This window comes from Talpa occidentalis, unplaced genomic scaffold, assembly GCF_014898055.3.
Source record: "Talpa occidentalis isolate TD23 unplaced genomic scaffold, MPIMG_talOcc4v2.1 talOcc4.12, whole genome shotgun sequence".
NCBI classification, from domain to species: domain Eukaryota; kingdom Metazoa; phylum Chordata; class Mammalia; order Eulipotyphla; family Talpidae; genus Talpa; species Talpa occidentalis.
In genome coordinates, this window is record NW_023601212.1 from 62129735 (window position 1) to 62136931 (window position 7197).

Genomic DNA, 7197 nt, shown 5'->3' on the forward strand with positions numbered 1-7197 from the left:
AATACATGGATAGTTTCCACAACCCAGATTTCTTGCTGGTAAACAGGATAAAGGGATGTCTATTAAACTTGAGAGAATAAATTTCTGATATACACATTCATCTCTTTCAATTCTGCTTTGTTCATCTATTCAGTAAGTTTCACACTATTTGTACACACAGCTTTGAAATATTCTTAACTCTCTTCCCTGAGCAATGCAACTGATGTGCTTTGGTTGATTCTTTAACACAACTCCAGGATGTGTCAGTAGACACATTCAAGCTGAACTTCATTTTCAAGAAAAAGCCACACTTACTGGGATAGACACTTGACAGGATTTATCAGTTCACAAGTATTCTTGGAATTGTACCAACTGTGACTTTTCTTACTAAGAACGCATTCTTTATTGCTCAGGGATCATTCAACTGATTTTTAACACTTCCCACTGCGACATTATCCCTCAGTTTTGCTTGGCTTGGCAGAAATTTTCACATTATTTGACACCATATTTTCACTAATTTAAAAATTATCGTCAGAGATGACACATGAGGGTTTGAATTCCGTAGCAGTAACTATCGTCATTAACTTAGATCTTTAGTTTGTTTCCCTTGGAATTTGTCTATTTCTAAATAGTCTAACCAAAAACTTAAACACAAAGAAAAACTATTCTCTGTGGTGTTTTGTGCTTACCAACAGATAAATGTTCATTTTAAATGTCTTAGTTGACTAGAGCTACCCAGCCAACAGTGGAATGCAATCTAAACACTTCAAGGAAAATAAAATCCCAGTATGACCAGCTTGCTATTTGAGACTGTGAGAACTTAGATTGTGCCAATTGTGAGATCTTTACTAATCCTTACCACATACCTGACATCAGAATAAGTCATTCAGAGAGTTGAGCCAACACCATGATTTTCTCTAAACATTTCCTCCAAGCATCCGTAAGTGGAAGTTTAAATTTCACATCTTCAGACTAAAATGAAATTCCTTAAATCTTTCCTTGCATGACTTGTTTTGAAACAGAATAAGCTTTCTCCTGATTGACCAAAATAATTATGTGTGCATGTAGTTTCCAAGATTTAAATTGGGGATAAATCTTAGCAGGATAAAAAGTCTGGCATTGTTCTTTGCTGGGTCCAAAGAAGTGTGGGGGTTGGGGGGGGAGGGTGGAAAGTGATCTTAAAATATTTTAAAGGGAATTTACTGTTTTGAACACTAAATGCCCCCAATACTTCCTGAATATCTCCACCATCACTAACTTCAAATCCCAAAAGCTCAAGAAACACCTGAGTGTTCATGTCCCCCAACTAGGGGGACATTTCTTTGCCTTCATGCTTTAAGTCCTTTTTCCATTCCCAGATATTTCTATATTTTCTTTTAAATCTTTTTTTTCTTATGGCTCTTTTAGTTTTTAAAAAATTAACTTTTCAATGTATCTAGCACTTTTGCTGCTATGATGTAAGGTGAGAATGTGATTTTTTTCTTAAATAGTCCATTTCAACACCATATTATATCTAAATAAATAATAATTTTACTTTATAGGTATCAAGGTTATAAAAAATAAATAGTTGGGTAATCAGATTTCTAAGTGATCTACTAATATATGTCAATCAAAGACTTTATTCATAAAATAAACTAAACAAGTACCTACTGGCACAAGGATGGTTGAAGGAATTATCATTTAGGTCCCTTATACAGCATAAAGTGTTAGGTTACTGTGAAATAGTTTTTAAAATAGAAAAGTTCTATTCCTCCTCCTCTCTCTACTAAATAAATATACTTCTCATCACTTACTCATATGTCTACCACTCCAAACCATCCACCCTCTGCTTTCCATTAGTCTAAAACTCTCCTCAGACCTCCATTTTCATGCCTAAAAGCTTTGTTTCCTGTTAAAATTCTCCAAGAAGGGTGTTCACTTCATGAATTTCTAACCCTTCTCTAATGGAAAGAAATGAAATGGCTTTGGAGTCAGACAAACTCAGATTCAGATCTTGTCTTGATTACTTAGTTACTAGTGACTTTCTATATCTGTCTATGGGGGATCTCTGGGATGTAAGAAAATTAGCAATACTGTAAACGTACAACTCTATAACAGAAACTTGATTATTTTTCATTGGTTGATTTTGCTGAATCCAAACGCTGTGGACTCCAGAGATACAAACCCAGTTTGTAAATCTCTGATAACAAATTAGAGAATAAAGACATTATTATTCAGACATCCTGACTTGGAAGTAAATGCAGTTTGGGATTATTCATCTATAGAGAGAAGATGAAAGCATTTCCATAATAGAATATTTACACTATTTTTGATCAAAGCATTATTGAAAGTTTATGTATAGAAATAAAAATAAGAAGAAATATTTGGATACCCAAAGGCATGGAGTTTATGTTTATTTGTTGATGTTGTTACTGTTTTACATGTAGCTACTACTTTTGTCCTTTTTCTAACAATACTTGATCACAGTTGGATGGAACCATGGGTAAATATGCTTATGTGTCTTTAGCTGAAGATAAAGAATATAGGTTAGGCTACGTTATCTAAACTTTGTAGGACCTGAATCTTGAGCACACTGAAAACTGAATAGTAGACAGCTAGTAGCCAGGGTGCTGGAATAGCCATTCCTCCTTCCTGCACTGTGGATGTCTGCAGCTACCCTGGTTTCTGCTTTTCCTAAGCCTAAATCTACAAGTTTCCTTTAATTCACAGACTACACCACATTCTTCTAAGGAGCCCTTTTTTCTCATGATATCCAGGGTCCATTTCTGTAATTTACAACCAAAAATCTTGAACTAAAAGATTGATAGAAGAAATGGAAGGCTTGGAAGCTAAATAAAGTAATATATATAATATAATATAATAATATATTAATTTATATAATTTATAATATAATTATATATTATTAAATATATAATATATATTATTTAAATTATATAATTATAATTTACATAAATTATATGATATATAATTATATATTAATTATATAATTATAATTAATATATTATCTCATATATAATATTATATGATATATGTTACTAATATATATATAATATATTATGTATAATATATAACCTATATAGTATATATCAAGAACATTATTTTATATATATAATCTTCTTGATATATATGGAAGCTTCAGAAGCTAATAATATATATATCAAGAAGATATTATATATATGTGTATATATATATATCACATCTCTTGAGTCACCCATCTGTTCTGTGGCAATTAAGGTGTTTCCATATCTTGGCTATTGTAAATAGTGCTGCTATAAACATGGGAGCACAGGTTTCCTTTTGAATTAGTGTTTTTGTGCTCTTTGAATAGTTACCTAGGAGTGTAATTGCTGGGTCATATAGTAGATCCATTTTTAGACTTTTGAGGAAATTCCGCACAACTTTCCATAGGGGTTGGACCAGCCTCCATTCCCACCACAGTGTGTGAGGGTTCCTTTTTCTCCACACCCTCGCCAACACTTGTTGATATTTGCACACCATACATTTGACAAGGGACTGGTATTGAAAATCTAAAAAGAGCTCATACAACTCAACAAAAACAAAACAGCAACCCAGCAAAAACAGGGAAGAACAAAATAGGCACTTCTCCAAAGAAGGCATGCATATGGCCAACAGGCATATGAAAAAAAAAAGTTCATCATCACTTATTATCAGGGAAATGCACCTCAACACCTCCTCTTTTCTATAGCTTCTTCTCTACTGGATGCTTTTCTAAGGTTCAAGTTTTTCCTATCTTTAAAATCAAAGCAAACAAACAAAATCCTTCAATTAAATGTACTTCTTTAGCTAGTGACCTTTCTCTTGCTTCCCCTTCACAACAATTTAACATTTGGTTTCTTACTTGATTTATAATTGATTCTTCTGTGTGGTTTGAGGTAGGGCTCCAGTTTCATTTCTCTAATATGAATTATAACTCTTTCAGTTTCATTTATTAAATATTGTCTACTTTCCCAAATAATTTCTCATGCCAGTTCTATCATATATCAAACTTCCATATATGCACACCCTATTTGCTACCAGCTGTAGTCCACCCCTACACCATACCTTTTAAATTTTAAAATAACTTTCTAGTTTTTTCCCTTTTCAGAAACCAGTTGACTATTCTTTGATCTATGTAGCGCTACATAATTTTTAGATTCAATATGCCAAATATTTCTTTAGGGATTATTTTTCTTTGAGAATACAGATCTTATTTATCTATATTTATAACTGCCATATACTTTTATTATTTCATCACCATCATTCTTATGAAATTTCTGCCACTACTCATCACTAAATTTTAGGACAATTTTTTAGGCATTATACCTCCTCCACCAAACACTGAATTATGAACATTTTTAAAAGTACATAATAGTTTTTAAAAAATTCATCCTATATATCAGACATCCAGATGGAATGACTGTTAACATTTTGCCATTTCAAAGTAAGAAGCAGATGTTATGATATGACACTACAACTCTTAAAAATGAGAACTTGTTTTTATTACCCAAAATTGTTATTATCCTAGAGAAAAAAAAAAACCAAAAATTCCTAATATAACATCAGCCCACATTTGCATATCCTCCAATTGTCCACAATCTATCTTTAGTTGTTTTTTCTGAACAAAATAGCAATTGAAGTTTACTCATAATATTTGCTTGTGTATCTTTGTAGTCTCTCTTAATTGAGAACAGTTGTAATACCTTTTTATTTTTAATAACATTGAATTTTAGAAGAGACAGGGCCAATAGTCCTGGAGAACACTTACTATCTGAATTTTCCTGACTGATTGCTTCCATCTGCATGTTGATTATCTTGCATCTTTTATCTCCTATAGTCCTATAAACTGGAAATTTCATTTATAGGAATAATTAGCTTCAGGTTAAACATGTTCATTAGAATAGTTATAGGGAATGTTGTGCACTTCACTTTATGTTACATCGTGTGGCACATAAAATTAAATTGTCTTACAATTGGTGTTGCCAAGTTTGAACGCTTGATTAAGATGGTAAGAATCAGATCTTTTCCATGTAAGACTACGTTTTTAGACTTCCAATTATAAAGTTAAATGTGGACAGATAATTTACCACATGTCACTGTGCCAGTCTATCTTCAGTTTTACATAATTGAAAAATAAAATTATATTTAAAGTGTACAGCAGGATATACTTGTACACTTGTACACCCAACATGAAGTCTTTTAACACGTTCCTCATCTTGCATATTTACTCTTTTCCCTGTGTGTAGTGAAGACCCAAGTTCCACTCTCTGAGCAAATTTCTTCTTTTTTTTTTATTTATTTATACAAGCACTGGGTACAGTCAGAAGTGCAGGAGGGTGAAAGAATTCACCAGAGCCAGAGCGGGGAGCAGAACAGGCAGACTGATGAAGTATACTACTGAGGGGAGCAGCGGGGGGCAGGAGAGGTCTGCGTGCCATGGTGCCATGTGGGACCCTCACCGGTGGCCAGGGATCCAACCGGCGCTGCAGAGGTTACAGGCATCTCCGCAACCCAATGCCTAACCACTGTGCCACTGGGGAGGCCCTGACCAAATTTCAATTAAACAATATAGTATTATAAATTGTGGTGACTGTGTTATACAGTCACCACAGATTTTATTCATATTTTATTCATATTTATAACTGAAAGTCTGTGCATGTTTACCAGTCTTTGCCTATTTCCCCCAACCCCAGACCTTGGCAACCATCATTCTACTCTCAGTTTCTATAAGTTTCACTTTATGTTTTGGTTTCATATATAAATGATATCATGCAGTATTTGTCTCTATCTATCTGGCTTATTTTACCAACCATAATGCTCTCCAGGTTCATCCATATTTTAACAAATATCAAGATTTCCTGATATGAGTAATATTCCATTGTATTTATATATATCACATTTTCTTTAGTTTTTTGTCTGTCAACAGCAGGTTGTTTCCATCCTTGGCTATTATGAATAATACTGCAAAAAAAAAAAAAAAGGCGGGGGGTGGGGAGTGTAGCATCTCTTCAAAACAGTGATTTCATTTCCTTTGGACAGAACCCTGAAGAGGAATTGCTAGATCATATGATAGTTTGAGTTTTAATTTCTTGAGGAGTCCTTATAATGCTGTCCAATGTGCTGTAGCAATTCACATTTACACCAACAGTATACAGGGTTATGTTTTTTTTACATTCTTGTCAGCATTTGTCACTTCATCTTTTGATAAAAGACATCTTAACAGGTAGGAGGAGCTATCTAATTGTGGTTTTGATTTGCATTTTCATTATGACTAGTGATCTTAAATAACTTTTTATGTACTTGTTGTCATTTGTTTGCCTCCTTTGGAAAAATATCTATTCAGGTCTTTTGCCTTTTTTTAAAACTGGTTTTTTTTTTTTTTGCTATTGAGTTGTATGAGTTTCATGTATTTTGGATATTAACCCCTTATCAGATATGTGGTTTGCATATATTTTCTTCAATTCTATCAGTTACCTTTGCATTTTTTTCATACTTGCCTTTGCTGTACAGAAAGTTTACATTTTAATGTAGTCCCACTTATACTTGCTTTGGGTGTCAAATCTAAAAAACTCACAACCAAGATAAATGTTAAGATTTTTCTCCATATTGTCTTCTAGGATTTTTAGTTTCATTTTTAATGTTCAAGTTTTTAATCCACTTGGAATTGAGTTGTTTGTTTGATATAAGATATTGGCCCAATAGCAGTCTTTTGCATGTGACAGTCCAGTTTTCCCAGCACAGTTTACTAAGGGAATGATCTTTTCCAATTGGATAAGTTGGCTCCTTTGTTGAAACTTAATCCACCATGTATGTATGGTTTTCTATCTGTTGCATTGACTCATGTGTCTGTTTTTATGCCACACCATCCTGGTTTATCTTTTATCTATTGATGTGGTGTATCACAGTTGTTGTTTTTTTATTTGTGTAGGTAGCACCTTTCTTTCAAAAGCAATGTAAGTGGGATGGTATTATACCTCATGAAATAATCCTTCAAAAAAAGACATTTCCTCCAAAAAGTAAGAGATTCTCAGATATATAAAAACTGAAAGAATTAATCACCAGCAGAACCACACCACAAGAAATGTTAAAAGAGTTCCACTGGACAGAGTGAAATGATACAAATGACAATATGGGCCTACTGCATGAAAAGACATGAAAAGGCATGAAAACACTGGAAAGGTGATTGTAAGATAAATCTTCAAAAGTATTGTTCTTATAATT